Below are 21,498 nucleotides of genomic sequence, written 5' to 3' on the forward strand. Positions count from 1 at the left end.
TCTGAGGCGTCCTTGTTTGTGAGGAGCAGAGTCAAAGAGGGCACTGTGTGATCCCCGCTGAATATACCAGCCCAAAAAAGAAGGCATGCTGTGGTATTGGTTGGTGTTCATTCCCAGTGGGTTTCACTCCACACAAAAAGCATTCCAGTTCAACTACATATGTGTCTAAAAAGAGAGTGGTCATAGTTCAAAATCCATTTTAATGTGGGTGACGTTAAGAATTAAAACATGTTTGGATAAGTACTGAAAGTTCATGTCATTTATGACACATCATAAGAAGTCCACATAAATAAAAATGTATTCCATCTGGTTGAAGCCATAGACTGTGATTTCATGGAGGTTATTTCATAGAAATAGAGGGGGAAAAAACTACCTTCTGCCAAAAAAGAGGTCATCACAACATCTTAGAATCTTGCTTTGCTGTGATGTCACTTATAATATTGGTCAAGGTTTCTTACACCAAAAATGTAATTACATTATCTAACAAAAATATAAAATAAACAGCATTTAATAAAAAAAAAAGTTAGAATACACTCGTCGAGCAAATTTTTTCACAAAAAGGAATTTGTAAGGTTTTAAATTAATTAAAAGCATAGATATATGTGACACAAATGTCTGAACAAACAATGATCTTTTGAATCACTTAAATGCAAGTGTGAACAGTCAGTCCTAAAGACTTTATTTGAAAAAGAAACCAAATTATGTAAATGTGAACACAATTAAAGCTTCTTTGGGCCACTGTGTATTTTCATTCCATCAGCAACAGATAGCCACTTCTGTGAATATGTAACTGAACGGATTTCATTTGAAGTCTTAAACACATTTAAAACTCGCAGGCTTGTAAAGTAGATTGTGGATAGTTCAATTAAAGAGATAGTTTACCCCAAACATCTATATTCTGTCATCATTTACTCATCCTTATTTCATTCTAAACCCTACTGCTCATCTGTGAAACACAAATGAAGGTGTTTTTTAATTATTAAATATCAAATATACCACATCTAATATGTTAGTTGGAAAGCCAACAAGGCTAACACAAACCAGGGAGTCAACAATAGTTGGTGCATTTCAACAATTAAAAGGATAAAAGCATGTTTGCATACTATTTCAAAGACTCACAAGCATCCACTTCAAAGAAACCACAATACACTGCACATCCTTTGAAATCCTGAGTGTTACAGCCTTGTGGCATCACAGGTGTGCCACTTCAATAGACCTGTTGACCTTTCAGCGTTATAGACTGACATGTCGTTCCAAATCCATATGCCCTTTTTTTTCTGTGAACAGGAGATGTTTAGCAGAATGTTCACACAGCTCTTTTACATAAAATGAAATCACAGTGTTTTTGAAACGTAAAACTCCAAAAGGAGCTAAAAAAAAGTGTTCCACATGACTTGTGCACTATATTCCAGTCTTTTGAAGAAACAAGTCTTTGTTGTTAACTACTGATGTCTTCTGTAATAGATGCTAGCAGCACAAAACTGAGGCAATTCAAAAGTAGATGTTACATCAGAGCAGGTGACAGCACTGAACTAAATCATCTTCAGACAGCAGTGTTTCATTAAAGCGGCGTTTCATTAAGCAGGTGAGTGTTCTAACCACAGAATCTGCCTGTAAAATTAACAACAGTTTAAACATCCCTCTGAGCTATTGTCTGCCCGCTACCTTTCTTAACTTGTAGCAGGAAGTCTCTACTATTTACAGAACATATACAAAATACAAACTGAAATAGAGACATCACTAAACTTTTGACAATAGTAATGGCTTTTCTGATCAGCTGAACGTGGCATTGGGCACAAAACAAAAAAGTACCATTGTGGGAGAGACAGGGGCAGCATGGAACACATTTTCTTTAAACATCTATAACTCAATACTTTAGATAAAATACATAGCTTCGGATCAAAGTATGTGCCACCACAGTACAATTTTGTAGTGGGGGTTCCCTTGGTTTTTAAGGTTTTGTTTTTTTTTTTGTTTTTTTTTCTGATATACGGTCTCCTCAAACCCTCATGTCACAGCTGAGAGCAGCTTTGCCAGGGTATTGTGGGTAAATGTATTAGCAGACTCCAGGCCAAGCAAAACATGCCGTAACCATGGCAGGGAAAGAGTATTGGCATTGTTATTTGCAGTCGTGTTTTTTTTTTTTTTTTTTTTTTTTCCTTTATTGCTAGGTAAACTAAAACCAAATTAGTGGTAAAGAGGTCATCCTAAGGGGAAAAAGTGAGCCAGCTTGTGGATTTGGACTTTTAGTCGTGGACCAAGAGCCAAATACAAACACATGGCTTTCACTTTACCTTGGTTGAGAACAAGTGAAAAAAAGAAAAAAAAAATCAGTTTCATATTTCGCCCGGCTATCAAATACATAAAATACTATATTTACAGTGAATAAAATATAATTAATCCAAAATGTATTTTTATTTTAGTCAAAAAAATAATATAGTCAAAAACAACTTAAATTCAAAATGTAATTTCTTACTTCTTATGATTCATCCCACAGACAAAAAAAATAAAATAAAATCAGTGAATCTTACAAAAAAATATATATATTTTAGTCAATATCCCACAATAATAAGAACAAATCTAAAATGGAAATTTTATGTATTATTTATTTTGATTTTGAGGTGACCTATAATTATTAATTTAAATAAAAAGCTTTCTATATAGTTTCTATAGTCTAAATCTTTGCAAACCATTGAAGTTTATTTATTCAAATCCTGGTGCCTAAGATTTATTGGCTGATTATTAAGGTTGATTTGTGTGACAAAAGGAACAAGGGCAATGCAAAAGGGATGGAGTGGATCGGCAGCAAGAGATTAGAGCCACAAGACGACACAAAAGAGCCTGGGGAACCCTGGGCATTCTTACCAGAGCGAGGCAGAGAAAAGATTAGGCTCTATTCAGGAGGCCTGAGACTCATCCAGAGGGTATATTTAATCTGGGCAGCCTGCATTTGAAGAAAATCACAGCGAGACCCCTTATATAGCCCCCTGACCATATGAAGTTCAGTAATATGCCAGCTTTGCCCAGAAAAAACCCTGCCTCCTGACCTGGTGCCACTGGCACACTCCAGTACACTATGCAGGAAGTAAGATAGCATGAACAGACGGGCCATTATGTGTAATAGTGACTTGTATTACTTATTTCCGAGAGGTAGGCATTTGTTGGAAAGTCATTCCCAAGGGTAGAGGGATATTTTGGCATTTCTGGTCATGAGGAAAGCCGTTCTAAACTGTTTGTGTGGTTGAAATTTGGCAAATAGTATGCTTAGGACAGAGTTGTATATGCTCTGTTAGCCTAGCGCTGAGCATGACTGAAATGAGAAGGTTTAGTCATACTGGTTTTCCCCGTTCACATGAGGAAAAGAAAACAATTTGCTAAAATCTTAGTCTACAGACCAAACATAAACATAACTTGTTGAGGAGTCAGTGAGTCACACCTATAGACTGTTTTGGTAAAAAAAAAAAAAGAAGAAGAAGAAAAAAGAAATGAACACGACCACCTTTCAAAAATATTTCATAACATCAAATGTGAGTCACACTCCAAATCTTAGAGAAGTTCAGTGTTTTTTACCCATAACTAGAAACCACAGGAAAAAGTTAAAGGGATAGTTCACCAAAAAATGAAAATTATGTCTTTAATTACTCACCCTCATGTTGTTCCAAACCAATAAGACCTTTGTTCATTTTCGGAACACAAATTAAGATATTTTTTATGAGATCTGAGAGCTTTCTGACTAGGGTTGGGTATCATTTGAATTTAATCGATTCCGATTCTGATTCTGCTTATCGAGGCAGTGTGTTTATTAGGCTGTTGTCTCTTTAAGCAAAAATACTGTACTTGTGTATTTTCTTTCTCATCTGTTTACATTCACGTAAGACAAAAATGGCTGTGTACATCAGTATATCAAAAATGATATACTGATGTAGTTTTCTGTATATTGGTCAACATATGAAAGTCGTCAATTTCGGCTCGGAACAACCTTTTCTATAGTGGAAATACATGGAACGGTCTGAGAACGGACACAAACCGGGAACCTGCAGCGCGACCACCGACCGCTGCTCTCTGTGCACGCACTTGCGCTTCATGTGCACTGCACACAAACAGAGCACAAATTCTTTCCGTTCCTGCACTTTATTGTTTTTAATCAAATTGAAATGCGAATGCAGGAATCGTTAAGCAGAATCGAAATGCACGCGTCTTATCGAATACCCGGTTCTTGGAAATTTAGAATTGGTTCTAAAATGGAACCGGTTTTCGATACACAACCCTATTTCTGACCCTCCATAGAAAGCAAGGTACAGTAACTACCACAGTAGGTTAGTAAGGGCATCATTAAAATAGTCCATGTGACGTAAGCGGTTCAACCAAAATATTATGAATCTATGATTATACTTTTTGTGTGGGAAAAAAAAAAAAAAAAAACACATCTACCATCTACCGCCATTATGGAGAGTACCACAACACATTTTTAGAGCATTGTACTTGTGTTGCAAGTTAATTTTGAATGATTTGGTTAAGTTTAATTTTGTGACATTATTCATAAAACACTATGGGCCAGATTTACTAATCCCAGCGCAATTTCAAAAAAGCAGTAATGGGAGTGGACATTTCTGCATGTGATATACTAACAATGTGCAAATTAAAGAATAGACACAGCCAGATCATTTCCATAATGATCAACACAATCTACCAAGAACAGTGCAAATTAGCATCTGCTTTAAGACAGATTTAAATGCAGATGTGTAATTACAAATTCTTTGTATTTAAATACATGATGTTCAAGTTTCAATAAAAAAGACACTTTACCATAAATGCTAAATGCTCCAAGTGAAAGAGCTTGTGTTTATGACTGCCTAGGCAAAAGGCTTTTCATTTCAAAAGAGATACAGTGCAGATTTATCCGGACCTGACATCTGGAACAGTGAAAAAGAGACAAGACTTTAATGTCGTCAGGGACAAATGCAAGAAAAGGAACAAAAGGTGCGGCTTCAAGTTTCCAACAAAACTCATTGTGACATTTGGAGAGGAGATTAAGACATTTGAAAGCCCATCCAAAGTGGACAAGTTCCTGATGGCCAAAGTTCCAAATTGGAATTCACCTGGAGAAGATTAATGGTGTGAGCATAGAGATGCTTGCGTGTCAATGTTAAAGATGACATCCTTTCAAAGATTGTATTCAGAATGAGAGACTTGCCTTTTTAATGAGGAGTCGACTGTTAAAAATTAGGTGGCTATTGTAAGTGGTGGGACAGTGGGAGGTGGGTATGTTTTATACAGGTCCTTCTCAAAAAATTAGCATATTGTGAAAAAGTTCATTATTTTCCATAATGTAATGATAAAAATTAAACTTTCATATATTTTAGATTCATTGCACACCAACTGAAATATTTCAGGTCTTTTATTGTTTTAATACTGATGATTTTGGCATACAGCTCATGAAAACCCAAAATTCCTATCTCAAAAAATGTGCATATTTCATCTGACCAATAAAAGAAAAGTGTTTTTAATACAAAAAAAAGTCAACCTTCAAATAATTATGTTCAGTTATGCACTCAATACTTGGTCGGGAATCCTTTTGCAGAAATGACTGCTTCAATGCGGCGTGGCATGGAGGCAATCAGCCTGTGGCACTGCTGAGGTGTTATGGAGGCCCAGGATGCTTCGATAGCGGCCTTAAGCTCATCCAGAGTGTTGGGTCTTGCGTCTCTCAACTTTTCTCTTCACAATATCCCACAGATTCTCTATGGGGTTCAGGTCAGGAGAGTTGGCAGGCCAATTGAGCACAGTAATACCATGGTCAGTAAACCATTTACCAGTGGTTTTGGCACTGTGAGCAGGTGCCAGGTCGTGCTGAAAAACGAAATCTTCATCTCCATAAAGCTTTTCAGCAGATGGAAGCATGAAGTGCTCCAAAATCTCCTGATAGCTAGCTGCATTGACCCTGCCCTTGATAAAAACACAGTGGACCAACACCAGCAGCTGACATGGCACCCCAGACCATCACTGACTGTGGGTACTTGACACTGGACTTCAGGCATTTTGGCATTTCCTTCTCCCCAGTCTTCCTCCAGACTCTGGCACCTTGATTTCCGAATGACATGCAAAATTTGCTTTCATCCGAAAAAAGTACTTGTACTTGTTGACCACTGAGCAACAGTCCAGTGCTGCTTCTCTGTAGCCCAGGTCAGGCGCTTCTGCCGCTGTTTCTGGTTCAAAAGCACACGCCTGTGCACGGTGGCTCTGGATGTTTCTACTCCAGACTCAGTCCACTGCTTCCGCAGGTCCCCCAAGGTCTGGAATCAGTCCTTCTCCACAATCTTCCTCAGGGTCCGGTCACCTCTTCTCGTTGTGCAGCGTTTTTTGCCACACTTTTTCCTTCCCACAGACTTCCCACTGAGGTGCCTTGATACAGCACTCTGGGAACAGCCTATTCGTTCAGAAATTTCTTTCTGTGTCTTACCCTCTCGCTTGAGGGTGTGTCAATGATGTGAGTCTGGACAGCAGTCAGGTCAGCAGTCTTACCCATGTTTGCGGTTTTTTGAGTAATGAACCAGGCTGGGAGCTTTTTAAAAGCCTCAGGAATCTTTTGCAGGTGTTTAGAGTTAATTAATTGATTCAGATGATTAGGTTAATAGCTCGTTTAGAGAACCTTTTCATGATATGCTAATTTTTTGAGATAGGAATTTTGGGTTTTCATGAGCTGTATGCCAAAATCATTAGTATTAAAACAATAAAAGACCTGAAATATTTCAGTTGGTGTGCAATGAATCTAAAATATATGAAAGTTTAATTTTTATCATTACATTATGGAAAATAATGAACTTTTTCACAATATGCTAATTTTTTGAGAAGGACCTGTAGATAGCCCTTTGGATGCATCAGTGGAAGGGGAGGGGAAAAGGGATAATGTACTGTATGAGTGACCTTAGGGTCTTGTTGAAGTGTAAAAATTGAAATGAAGGTCCAAATGCTTGTGTTTTTGGTATGGTACAGTTTTTCAATTAATATATTATTTTCTGTTTTTATATAAATGTCAGGTGATATTAATGGTAAAGATCAGGTAATATTAGACTCATAAGTTGGAATATTAGGGGAAGCATGGAAAGGTGCTCTCACATCTTAAATCCCTAAAAACAGATATAGGTTTTTATCCAAGAAACACATGTAAAGAAGGGAAGTGAGAATAGATTAAAAGTTAGCTGGATTGCACAAATTTACTAACAAGGCTAGGGGTGTGGCCATTCTGATAAGGAAGAATGTACCGTTTGTTCACCAAGAAACTATTTCTGATCAACAGGGTAGATACATTATTGTGTTAGGTTCTATAAATTCTATAAAAAAGAAACAATAATGTACGTTATGTGGAAAATAATGTTTTTTTAACCTTAAACAGCATAAACACATTTCATTACCCCAAATACACAAAATAATGTTCTTTTTAACAACGTCATATGACCCCTTTAATATCTGATCATGGTGATCAATTGATCTTACACTAGATAATTTAAAAAGAGAATTCAGGTGGAGGTTGAATAGCACACCTTTAAAGGACAAGGAAATGCCAAAGATCAAAGATCTAGAAAAATGATAAAGGCAATGTACATGATTAAAAATTATGGTAAACATTAAAAGTAGTAGTCTGAGGGGTAAATTGGAAAACCTACACAAAAGTAGCCCCACGGCAGCATTACTAAAAGAAAATATTGCATTATATGATGAATACTTTTTTTTTTTTTTTTTTTTTTAGCTGGGATTGTGTTGATGTTATTATGCAAAGTTAAATAAAAGTGCTACGAAATGTGGTGATAAACCACACAAACTCTTAGTAAGACTATTAAGACAGGATCAAGCCTCCTGTGCTATATATCAAATCAAGAATGAAGAGGGTGCAATAATAACAGACCCAAAATGAATAAACTTTACAATTTTATGCTCAAGTTTATACCTCTGGTGGTAAGACAGACCAGGAAATGACTGAATCCTTTTTAGAAGGACTACATTTACCAAAGTTAAATGAAGAGGCTTTAAAAACTCTAGATGTAGATATAAACATAAAAGAGGTGGAGAATGCAATTAAAAGAGTTTCCTAATAATAAGGCAACTGCTTGGACCCAAAGGGTTCAGTACAGAATTTTATAAAAGATTCAGCAAGGTTACTCTCACATTGCTGATACTATGTTTAGGCACTCTAAGGAACTTGGCCATTTTCACACATCTATGTATGATGCCAATATTGCCCTTATACCTAAACCTAGAAGTGATATAGTGGTTAGTCTCCCTATTACCCACTAAAATCAAAATAATTGGAAAATTAATTGGAAAAATCTATTGCAAACAGATTGAAGAAGTATATTTGATGTTACCAGACAGGCTTCATGCCTGGCAGACATATGTTCTTCAGCTTGTGTCATTTGTGCAATGTTTTACTGTATATTCAGATTACCAAATCTGAAGTGGAATTGGACTATACGATGTAAATTCAAGGTTGTCCGCTGTCCCCATTTCTTTTTGCGACTGTGGAAAAACCACTGGCAAAATTAATTTGACAACAGACTGACATTCAACCAGTTGTTATAGGAGGCCTTCTACAACATATTTCACTATATGCTGATGATATTCTGTTATTTATTTAAAATCCTATTGAATCTATTCCGCCTTTAATCACTTCCATTACAAGATTCAGGAAAATATCAGTGAATTGATGCCTGCTAGTTCCAATATCAGTAAAGATGTTAGATCCACCCCGTTTAAATTAGCAGAAAACTCTTTCACATACCCAAGGGCTATAACAACCAAAATACCAAAAGACCTACTTAGAGTCAACTAGCAAAAGATAACTGACCAGCGAAAAATAGTATAGATTATTGGAGGACATAGTCAATATCAATGATTGGTAAGATTAACACAATTAAGATGGTGAGTCTGCCCAGATTTCTTTATTTATTTCAGTCAATCCATTCATGTTTACCACAATCATATTTTAAACAATTAGATAAGATTATTCTTATCAAGGTGGGCTTGGCTACCTTTTATTTTTAATGCATACTACTGGGCTGCGCATCTGAACATATTTTCAAAGCTGACCTAAAAGATGATGATTATGAGAAACCTGATTGGCTTAAAATTGAACAAGCCCTTTTTTGCGATTCTTCACTGCAGGCACTCTGCAACATTTCAGGGAAGATTAATAAGCTTATATACTGTAACAATCATTTTGTGAGAGGTCAATCCTTAAAAATTTGGCAGCAAATTAGAACATATTAAAGCTCCTAATGTGTATGTTGACTGCCCCATATGTGAGAACCATGCCTTTATCCCCGCGCTCAATGACAGGGCTTTTTCAGTGTGGAAGCAGAAGGGAATAAGACACATCAGCTCACTCTACTTGAATGGACATTTTTGTCTACAATCAACAAACTACAATCAAAGTTTCAGCTACCTAGTTCCCACTTTTTTAGGTACTTGCAAAAAAAGTATTTTCCCAATTTCAAGCAATTAATAAAGCATGACAGAGGAAATAAATAGCTTTAATGTTGGTAATATTTTGCTGGTACAAAATATTAATAGGCCAGGAGGACAGTGATTTGGGTTTTACTATTGAGGAGGAGCGATGGGAGGAATGATTGCAGAATATATGAATGTTCTATAAATGCTAGGCATAATTTAATTTAATTTAAGATGTGCCATAGGCTATACATGTGTAAAACTAAATTACATAAGATTTTCCCAGAGGTGTCTGAATGCAATAAATGTAAAGCTGCAGAAGGTACACAGATTCATTTATTATATTTACATTTAATCATTTAGCAGATGCGTTTATCCAAAGCGACTTACAAATGAGGACAATGGAAGCAATCAAAATCAACAAAAGAGCAATGATATGCAAGTGCTATAAGTCTCAGTTAGCTTAATGCAGTACACGTAGCAAGATTTTAAAATCATTTAATAAATAAAAATAAAAATAGAACAAGCTAGTGTTAGAGGCCTTTTTTTTCTTTTGTTAATTGTATAATAAATAAAAAAGCAAACAAATAGATAGAATACAAAAAGATTAGAGAAGCTAGTGTTAATTTCTTTTTCTTTCTTTTTTTTTTCTTTTTTGGTCCCCAGACACTTACAGACAAATGATGCTGTCAATCACACACCCTTCCATTGGTTTAACAGCAGCTGCTCACGTGCAGAAAAGAAGGCAAAATATGTTTTGACAAAGGAAGAGTGTGGCAATAATATGAATATTTGCATTCAGACAGATTGTGCCTGAGGGATTAAACCAAACGTGACAAAAAAAAAAAAAAAAAAAAAAAAAAAGAGGAAAAATGAAAGGACTGTAAATGGAAGAAAATAACAATACAAGCAGTCTATATATGTAGCATTCCTAATGAACCATATAATACACTGGTTTTATTATTACAAATGGTAAATTATTTACTCCACCAAGTAATATTGTCTATTAACAGAAGTATATGCTTTTATGTGTGACACAGATTTAAAATAATGCAGTAGTTTCACGTTTGGTTTGGAATTGAAATTCAATTTAATTCCAATTCCAATTACACACACTTGGATCTAGATACTCAACAAACATGTTTATCATTCATACAAGCACCTGATTCATGCATAAACCGACAGAGACATAAACATCTGGAAATATAAGGAACATGTGAAGGTATAGACTAGCTCTGTGGTGCGTCTAATGACTCAAGCTTTCCAGTGGGCTGAAAGAGGCCTTAGTCTTTAATGTGCAGCACTGGGCAAAAAACAAAAAAAAACTACACAAAAGGGGCTGTAAAGCAGCAGGGCAAATGCAAATTAATGCTGAAATATCTGTGAGCATTGCCTCAAAAATGAATATTCTGTCATCACTAAATGATTAAATGCCAAATGTACTCACCCTAAAGTTGTGCCAAACTTGTCTGATTCTTTTTCATTCATTGAATACAAGAAAGATATGTTGCTGAATGTTCAAGCTGTTGTTTTCCATACAATTAATCTGAACAGGGACTGAAATGGTATTGTGAAGCAAATATCAAAAGGCACTATCAAAGTGGTCAATATGACTTATTATTAAGTCATATGGCAGCTTTGTGTGAGGAAAAGTCCAAAATTCAAAGGGATAGTTCAAAAATGAAAAGGGTGTTTACATGCTCTTCCAAACCTTTTTGACTTTTTCTTCTGTGGAAAATATAATATATTTTTTAAAACAGTGTTATTATTGTTATCTAAAACTGAAACTATTTAAAACTATTTTTTTTTTATAGATATATAAATATTACATGAAAAATGTTATCTTATTTTAAAATCAAAACTAAAATTAAAATTAAAGCTAAATACAAAATGCAAAAATAAATAGTATTAAATAATAAATAAAAATTAATAAAAATGATAAAAGCACAAAATTACTAAAAAGCACAAAATTACTAAAGTTGAAAATATATACATAAAAATAAATACTATAATTGTATATAAATAATACTAAAATAAGAAACACTCACAGCCTTGCAGATGTTAACACTGAGAACCAGTCACAACAATTGTTTTTGAAAGTTATCAGCTATGTTTCACTTCATTAATTCTCCAGTGCGTGACCAGGTTCAGTTAAGACAGTTATGTAACCATCTTACTCAAAGGAAATGGAGACAGAACGATAATGTGACAGAGCTAATGAACAAAGTAGCACAGAACCTCCACAGCTGTTTATTAAACAGAAATCCACTGTGATCCTGCCATGAGAAACTGATTTGCGATTTGACTTTCTGAACCCAATCGTAGCAGAGACATGCCACGCATGTTATCAGCTGCATTTGCCATGTCTATTTATGTGACTGGTGAAATATTCACATCCAGGATCCAAAATTCATTGGTGCAGTGAAAGACATGCCTAAACCTAAAAATATCCTGCCTTCACATGAAAGATTGAGATCCATATGACTCCTGTGAGCATCCAGCATGAGCACAAGCTCTGGTCTTTTTCGCCATTGGTTGGTCCCTCGGTTGACATTGATTATTTGGATTCAAAGAGTTTCCAGTATGATGACTTCATATCGAAAGAGCCGAGCAGCAAGGGTTAGACTGGAGGAAACAAGACTTTGGCTAGTTGAGTTCTTTTTTAAGAGCAGTTGCTGTGGGCTTTGGTGGAGTTTATTGCACGATAATCCTGACTGATCTTCTAAAGAAAACTGGAGCCACTAGTGTGACAGAAGCAGTCCACACCCTTAAAGCTGAACCTAGAGTCATAAATTAGAGGGTTAGTTTTAAACAGGAAAGAAAAATAAATTGGGGGAGTCAGTTATTTGGTATTTGTTTAGTATTATTTATATATTAATATGTACTATTCATTTTAATTTTAGTTTAGGTTTTAGTTTTGTGGTTTTGTCTTCTCATTCATTTTATTTTCTAAATATGTATTTTAAACTTTATTTTGTTTCTATTTGTTTTATTCTTAGTCATTTTAGAACTACAACTTAAATATATTTTATTTTAGTAAGTTGTCAATGTTATTTATTTATTCATTTAAGACTTAAAAAAATAGTTTTGGGTATAACCAAAAGTGAAAATTTTGTCATCATTTACAGCTCGCATGTTGTTGTAAAACTTACTTTTTCTTCTGTGAAACACACACACACACAAAACTGTCTGTTTATCACACAAATATGTGTATCTGTGTACTGCACAAATATATTGATGGTTTCAGAAGACTTAAAATGCACAATTTGTATGAACAAATCTTAGAGTAATTTTCTTGGAGCTCAACAACTTTGAGCTATGACTAACATCAACCATGACTAACATCTCATTTTGTCTTCTGTGGGACAAAAAAAAAAAAAAGTTTGGAGCAACATTAACAACATGGTAATTAAATAATGACAAATTTTCCGTTTTGGGTTCCTAACTATTCCTTTAAAGGGCACCTATTATGCAAACACATTTACATGGTGTTTGAACATAAATGTGTGTTGGCAGTGTGTGAACACAACCACCATTAAACTAGTCTTGCAAAGCCAGACCTTTAGACTGAAGGTCTGGAATTCATGGCAGCATTCTTTGGCCAAGGCCTGCCCATGAGGTCGTTTGACCGACATATCAAACAACCAATCACAGTTTGTTTCATTCAGAATCACATTTCAAGGTGCAGAAATAACAGTAATAACAGACCGGTGTGTAAAACTCTCAGACATATTTTAAAGATTCTATGACGCAAACTTTAAATATTCCACATACTTTTGAATATCCAGCGTTTAGTTGATCCTTTCTCCTTTGTGAGGGGGTTTGGCGCCACGGTATCTTTGTTTCTAGGCAGAACGTTAAAGAACGTGATACACACATCTCGTGGAAATCCTGTAGAATTCAACCAATCCGATGACGACTTCAACACTCCTGAAGCGTTTCCACTTTTGTGTCCCATATGCATCAGACGTTTAGCCAACGGTCTGTGTGCATGACGTCTGAGGCTGAGACTACCATTAAACCAATTCAGTCTCATTAGGCATGCCGTTTTGACTCTCTGAGCAATGTGATATCACATTGTTTAGGCCACGCCCATGGCCGCTGACTGACACTAGTGTATTAGCAGAGAACCTGCCCTGAGCAAGCCACACACAATCTACTATGTTTATCTTCAAGCTAGAGCATTTGAAAGCAGCATTCATGTAAGAAATGTCTTCTTATTAAAGCTATAGAAGTTATTCAATCAAAAGCAGTATAGGTTCTGTATATTACGCTGCTGTCACTTAATACACAGATCTAATATAAACATGGGATTTCTTTCCCATCTGTTTACCTTCACAGACATAACCAACTGTGTTTTTGTAATAATTTAAGCTAAATAAGACATGAAAGAGAACTTAGTTTAGTACTCACATGCCATGTGACAGCCGCTTTCTGTGTGCGTGCTTCAGATGTGTGTGCTCAGAAAACACTATATCAGAAGTTTAAACTGATAAGGCTTCAAAACGCATGATTTCAGCGCGATATACATGATAATCGAAACCAAAGAGATGTTTTTTTGGCAGAGTATTTGTAAAGGCACAGCCCTATTCTGGAAAAGGGGGCAGGGAGCAGCAGCTCATTTGCATTTAAAGATACAGGCATGAAAACAGTGTGTTTCTGTTTGCATTCAAAATAGGCATTTTCATAATGATATAATAAATTATCTGTGGGGTATTTTGAGCTGAAACTTCACAGACACATTCAAACATTATGAATAAATCATCAAGCATATGTCCAAAGCCTGTATTCTCCACTTGTCTCCTTGTCTGGTCTGAAGATATAAAGGTTCCTGTAATCTTTGAGACCACAGAAGGGTGATATCACCGGTCTGAAATATCGGGGTTCTCTAAGGACAGCAGAGAAGGCTGTAGGGGAAATCCCATCGCTAAACAAGCCCATCTGTCCTAACACTGGCCTTACAAGCTGTCTGTCCAACTGTCTCCTCTGAGGCATTCCTCCAGAGTTGAGTAGGGAGATCCCAAGCAGGATTTGCTTTGATTTACTGTCTGCTGTGTTGTAGTGCTGTAATCAGCCGCTTTGTATAACGTCTGTGTTCAGCTGAAGCTTGATGGAAAGTCAAAGGCTGGAGTTTACCAAGAGGCTAGGGTTGAGGTCAGGTCAGGTTACTTGGGAGGAGAAAGAGGTGGAGCCAGCAAGAAGAAGTAAGCCTAAAAGTATTGACAGAAATACTAAACAGAAATACTAGGATGTTAGATAAATTAAACTTATTATGATGCATTCTTGATAATGCCTTAATGGTTGACAAAAATGATGACAACAAGAAAAACTGCACTTGTAAACATCAGATTAAATATTTATTTAATAATTCTAATACTTTTAGACTGATCAAAGAATGTTTAGATTGCACTACTGGATAAAACTATAAAGGACATTCACTGACAGTGATTTGAAAAGAAAATTCCCAGAAGTCATTCATTTGTAGGGGTGTAACGATACACCAATGGCACGGTTCGGTTCGGTTTACGGTTTTGGAGCCACGGTCCGGTTCGGTTCGGTTTGCTGTGGGGGCAGGGTTCATGTCATTTTACCAGCAATGCTAAGGAACAATAGATTCACTTAACTTAATAATAACAACAAAAATAACTTGACTTTTTCTTTATTAACTTTGGCTTCACATTTTTAGTGCAGTCAGCATACCTTAGTAAACAAAAATTAAATAAATCCTTCCAATGTTTGTCAGAATAAAACATTTATCTCTTTAGTGCAGTCAGCTTACCTGAGTAAACTAAAATTAAATATATTACTCCAAGTCCAAGACTAGTCAAAAATAATCACTGGCTCTCGTTGTCCTTCCACCATGCAAGTGGATTTGACTCCACTGGAAGAGTTGGCACTTGGGTATAACGCTCAACCTAGTTCAGATGCGGGCCGGGCCTCCCGCCTGTTTTAGACTTCTCCTTATTTTTATATTTTAGACATACATTAATTAGTGATGAAACAAAATTGCAGCGCTGGTGGAAACAACACGAGACCGTGCTACCGCGACTGTCACGAGCGACTCCACGGTGTTTAGTGTCCCGCAGCAGCAGCGCAGCTGAACAGTTCTGCGTTCAAATACACGCAATAAGCTCAAGCTTGCAAAGCAGCAGCAAAAGTAATTATCATAAATGTGACGGGGGAAATAGTAAGGAGATATGTGAATTGTTTACTAATAAAGTAGTGTTTTCTGAGTCTGTGTCGCAAGGATGAAGTTGCCTGACTCGCTATCATTAGACGCGCCTTTAGAGAGATTACGGATTATGATTATAATGAAAGAGTTTTTGTTTTAAATTTGTTTTATTTTGTTAAGTAGTCATTTAAAGCTTTCTATAGATATATTAATTATGTCTGTGAGGCATGTTTTCACTGAGTGTCGGTTCATTTTTGTATGAGTTATGAATGATCTGTCATTTGCAAAAACGGAAAACGGCTGCATATAGTGCCATTAAAACACCTATTGCCTTTGTAATTGTTTGAGCACGGTTAGCTTGTAGCTTCATTCTGAAGGCAGTGGGAAAAGGTTCCTGTTTTTGATACTTCTTACGTGTGCCGCTAATATCAGTGTCGGGGTGATGTCTCCGGAGATGTGTTTGTTAGATGTGTTTGCTGTCGTTTATTTGAGTTTTTTAATGTCGTTTATGTGGGTTTGTGTGTGGTTTTTATGGATTGTGTGTTCTTTTCCTGTACTCCACTGGAAAACCAAAAAGTTCCCACACAATAGACTTAAATGTGTCTGGGGGATCTGCAATCTCAGGCGGAGCAGCCATCCTGCGTATACAAGTAGTAACCCGAATGTGACGCTCACTCCCAAGATACGTGACATAACGTACTTGGAAAACAGTAACTTTGGAATATAATATTTAGAACAGCATTTAAAAAGCTCTTATTAGTCGTTACCAATACAATTTAATCAAATGTATGGAAAGACAATTGTTTAAATTAATAGATTAGTAAGTTATAGATAAGTGACATTAACCTCAACAATGGGCAGCAGGAGGCGTGAGTACGCAATCTTTCGGTTCGGTTTGTGATATCGTTACACCCCTATTCATTTGTAATGAGGGTTGACTGTGATATGTGTGTCAGACTACTGGCAATGCAAGAAAGTAGAGATGTTTTGAATTGTATGCAAATATGCAATGACTAGATGCTGCCAAAATACAAGACAGTGTTTTGACACAGCTGGATAAATTTTAAACTCTAATGTTTAAAAATAGTATAATGCAGGGTTCCTAAAATCCGGACTTGGAGGGCCACTGCCCTTTAGCTCAAACCCTGATCAAACTTTCCTACCTGTGATTTCCTAGTGGAACTGAAATCCTTGAATAGCTTGCTCAGGTGTGTTTGATCAGGGTTGGAGCATTGGCCCTCCAGGGCAAGATTTGCGGGACCCTGGTTTAACGTGTCTAACATCTGGGACATCATACATTAGCTATCAAATAAGTAAAATGCACTGAAACTTTAAGTTCAGGGGTGAACAATCCTGCTCCTGGAGGGCCACTATCCTGCAGAATTTAGCTCCAACCCCAATAAAACACACCTGATCCAGCTAATCAAGGTCTGCAGGATCACTAGAAAGTTCCAGGCAGGTGTGTTGGGGCTGAAATCTGCAGGACACTGGAGAAGGTCTCCAGGAGCCAGACTGGACATTCCAGTTCAAGTTTTTGGTAAAACCCACCACTGTGACTTCATTGTGTTAATGTCCCAACAGGGAATACCAAGGAACAAGGAATCATAGTTATAGTATCTTTTCTACTTTCTCATCTCAATATGGTTTCGCAGTCTTCAAAATCGCCTGCAGATGTTTGTAGCATTTATCAAAACACGGGGTCTCTCTGTGGTGATGTTCCTGATTCATTTTTAAGTTCTGCTTATGCAATCAGAACCAAAGCCAGATGAAGGTTGGAACAGGCATTAAACCCTCCACACCTCCATCCCAGCAGCCATCCAGCAGCAGAAAATACTTCACTGTGAGCTCTACTTTCTTACACAACACTACAGATTATAGATACAGACTACTGAATGTTATATACTGTATCTGAAAGCTGTCATTTGACAGCTTGCAAATTCAAATGTTTGTATGTTACTAAGTGTCTTCTTGACTGTGACAAAGACTCAGAAATGTGTTCACTGGATTTGATGTAACAGATACGTTCTGTTTTGTTACTTTTCTTATGAAACCGGTATTGTGTAATACAATGAGAGGTGTTTAGAATGCAGAGAATGTCTATATTGAGAGCAGGACCAAGGATGTTGAAAGAGGGGGTCACTCGCTGGCTAAAAAACCTTACTCACCTACAATTACAGTTTTCACAAGCTGTTGCAAGAAAGCTGTTCTTTCTCATTTTCTGTTTTTGCTTGTGGAAAAGCATTGACATTTAATCAATATTTCATTCATCTTGTGCTGTCATATATAATCTATTTATGGCAAACCTACACTTTGCCTGACACTTGGCAGTCCGTAGATAACCAAAACTTAATCAAGCCAGTTGAATCAATCAATCTGTCAATCCCCAGTAGGGACCAGAATCAACAAAGCTTACTTCAGGATCTCAACCTCTCACACAGGCTGATCTTGTTAAATCTAGTTCTTTTTGCACCACGGGAACATCATCAGTCTCCCTCAGTCATTTAGTAGAGAACAGAAAGTGATGTTTGGCACATGCATTTTGCCCGAAAATAATCAGGTAGTTTGCATTCTATTAGAAACAGATTTTTTTTAATGTCTACACAAGTGAAAGACCAATATATTGGTCAGACTCGTGAGCTGATAATTTGAGATGACATTGACAACTTTTCATATATATATTTTTTTAAATAAACCATTTTTTTATTTAAGGGACAGTTGACCCTAGCACAAATGACCTGGTCTGTCCTATGAGAATCATCATAGACTTTGGCAGGGTTCAGTTAGACTTGGTAGGCTGTGGAGAGGGTAGCTCTCAATTCCGGATCAGTCCCAGATTGACAGCCAGATGGCCCCACCAGCTAAGACCACTGGTAGCCAATCGTGCTGGGTGGGGGGTTGGTTAAGCTTGGGCGACTGATTAAGAATCAGCCTTTAATCTGGACAAAGGCAAGAGTGAATCATAATGGGCAGCGAGTAAAGCCCATGCTTCTGTCATGGACACATTCAGATAAGTTGGTCACTGTAAAGATAATTATGAAGAAGTGTGAGAAATAGGGCAAAGAAATGCTGGTGGAACAAGGTACGATGGAGAAAAAGTAAAACACTCATGTTAAAAGAACAAATTAATGGTATGAATTACTGTCTAAATAGATTGCAGATGCATTTAGAAACATATTTGTCATGCTTAAAGTCATTTAAAAGATCTTAGAGCTCAGAGTTTAGGAATTAGACCATTGTAAAACATTGAAAATGTTTAATGGACATGGCCCAGATGCTGCCCTCAGACCTTGTGGTCGTTGTCTGAGCCAACACTTTGGTGACATGCCAGATAGGCTGCCAGATGATGGTCCTATGAAGACTATACCAGTGCAATCTTGGAAAAAGAACAAATCGAGGGTGAATAGCAGCTGCAAAGGGGGCTCTCCTTAGCAGCCTTCTGGATTCTACACTTCATGGGAACATCAAGCCCTCATTAAGTGAAGCATTTTGGATGGGGCCAACGATGGGATAAGCCCCTGTGGACAAACTGTCCTATGAGAACAGATGGACACAGGTCAAGGACCATGGTGTTGCACTGTCCTGATGAGAAAGTCTGTCTGCGGGAGCAGCGAGTACTCCTTGTTGGAAGCAAGTGCAGGTCATGCTGCACATTTCTGTCTGAGCTACATAGTAAAAGCAGTAACTGAAAAACGACAAGACACAGAGCAGCAAATCTTACAGTCTTAAATTTTGCTCCCCAAAACCTCATCTTAAACCTCCCCCTGAGCTTGGCAGCAAGCATGTGCCCTGAAGTTTGAGGCTTTAAGAAAATAAAGCCTTTTAAGAGGAACTGGAATCTGTTTGAGGGTTCCATGATGAAACACTGACAGATTGAGAGTATGCTCTGCTTGTAACATAAGCCCTCAGAAGAGGCCAAATGGTTCAACTACAGTAACCAGGTAACCTGCAAAACAGTACCCAAGCTTACATTTCGAAAAACAAATCCAGAGTCCTGTATGAGCAACTCAGGAAATTACATAATACAGAAAAACCTACAATGACAATCTACCAAAAGGAAAGAACAAGAATTTGTATCTTGAGAAGGCTTAGATCCTTCAGCGTATGTTGCAAGATGCTTCACATGTTCTTTCAGTCTGCTGCTGACAGCGGCTTGATCTATGCTGAAGTGTACTGGGGCACTGGGATTAGAGTTGGAGATTGCAACCTGCTAAATAAACTCATCAGGAAGGCAGGTTCTGTCACTGGAGTGGATCTAGAACCTCTGGAGTTAGTTTCTGAGAGAAGAATGATGCCCAAACTCCCGACTATCATGGACAATATGTCCCAACCTCTCCATGACATGCTTGATAGAATGAGGAATCTGTTCAGGAGAAGGCTCATCCTGCTTTGGTGCAACAGCACCATGGATTTGAACTTGAATGTGAACTTTGAGGGCCCCATTGAACAGACTGTTACACCTTCTCTTAACCAAACATGACTCAGAAATTTTCCAGTGGCAAGTAATTTTTCAAACGCTAGTGACTGAGTTAAAGCAAACCAATCAGTACATGACGGGGGCAGTCGTGGCGTTTTGGTTGTGTAGTGGGAATTTATGGGGTTAGGTTGCGGGTTTGAGTCTCAGGTCCGGCAGGAATTGTAGGTGGGGGGACTGAATAACCAGCGCTCTCTTCCACCCTCAATACCAGACCCTTTCGCAAGGCACTGAACCCCCAACTGCTCCCCAGGCATTGCAGCAATATGTCTTCCCACTGCTCCAGGTGTGTGTTCATTACTGTGTGTGTGCACTTGGATGGGTTAAATTCAAAGCACAAATTTTGAGTATGAGTCACTATACTTGGCCACACTTCACTTAATGCCTCACATAATGGCTTAATGTTTTATATACAGCTATTTGGAGCTGTCTGACTGTTTAGTGTTGGGTCAACATGTGGTCTAGACCGGAGAACCAAAGTGAAACTATGTCTTCAAAAGTGCACATTGATGCCTGAAATCATTATGAGAATGAAAATAAATATCTCCAAGAGTATTTTTTTATTGACCAATCGAGTACTCAAATGGAACTGACAAACATGTTCATGCCTAATTTTTTGCTTTTCACATAATCACATTGTGCAGGTGTAGTTTCACATGATAAAGGCAGATCTCTTGCAAATGGGATGTCCACTCCATGATGTTGCAATGATGAGGTTAAGACCTTGGTAAATGACAACCCCCCTACATTTTTGGTAACATCTATGGATTGTTATGTTGTTTGCACTGATGGAAGAGCTTCCCATGACAGTAATTAGCATGCAGAAGACACCCATTATCATGACAGTCAAATATCATTCCTCCTTGACCTAAAGAGTCCTTTACGTCAACACTTAGAGTGGTCTGAGTGAAAAACAGACCTGTTTAAGGCAAACTTTCCCTTTCTTGACAGCGCTCAGGTCTGGTCTCAGCGGAGGGTGAAGTCATACCGAGAAGAGGGCCGGGTCTAGAGAAATATGTTAGCTATTAAGAGTGTAGGGTCTCCCCCTCCCTCCGCTGTCCCACCCAAACCTAAAGCAGCTGGGCTGCCTCGTGACCCACATGATTAAAAGCAGTTGGGGCCCTTAGTGAGATATGCCGAGTGGAATGTGGCGACTACATATGTGTGTATGTGTGTATACTGTAAGCTTAAAGTGATCCGTCAGGAAAAGTTTCTCTGCACAAGAGGATGTACATTCCCACACCTGCATCACACCTGATGCATGCCATTACTTCAGTTTCTGTAATTCCCCTAATAAACAGACACAGGTGGAAGAACAAAAAGTAAGCCAATCTTTTAAGGGAGCTCAAAATTCATGAGACCACCAGGTGGATTCTAGGAAACACTCTTCACACAGTTCCGACCACATTAG

The 21,498-nt window shown here is 37.5% G+C and overlaps 1 protein-coding gene across 4 annotated transcripts in view; it reads right to left on the bottom strand.

Moving 5' to 3' along the window:
• Positions 1 to 21,498, bottom strand: part of LOC109049676 (rho GTPase-activating protein 21-like) — a 102,034-nt gene that overhangs the window by 50,076 nt on the left and 30,460 nt on the right. The window lies entirely within an intron of this gene.

This window comes from Cyprinus carpio, chromosome A24, assembly GCF_018340385.1.
Source record: "Cyprinus carpio isolate SPL01 chromosome A24, ASM1834038v1, whole genome shotgun sequence".
NCBI classification, from domain to species: Eukaryota; Metazoa; Chordata; class Actinopteri; order Cypriniformes; family Cyprinidae; genus Cyprinus; species Cyprinus carpio.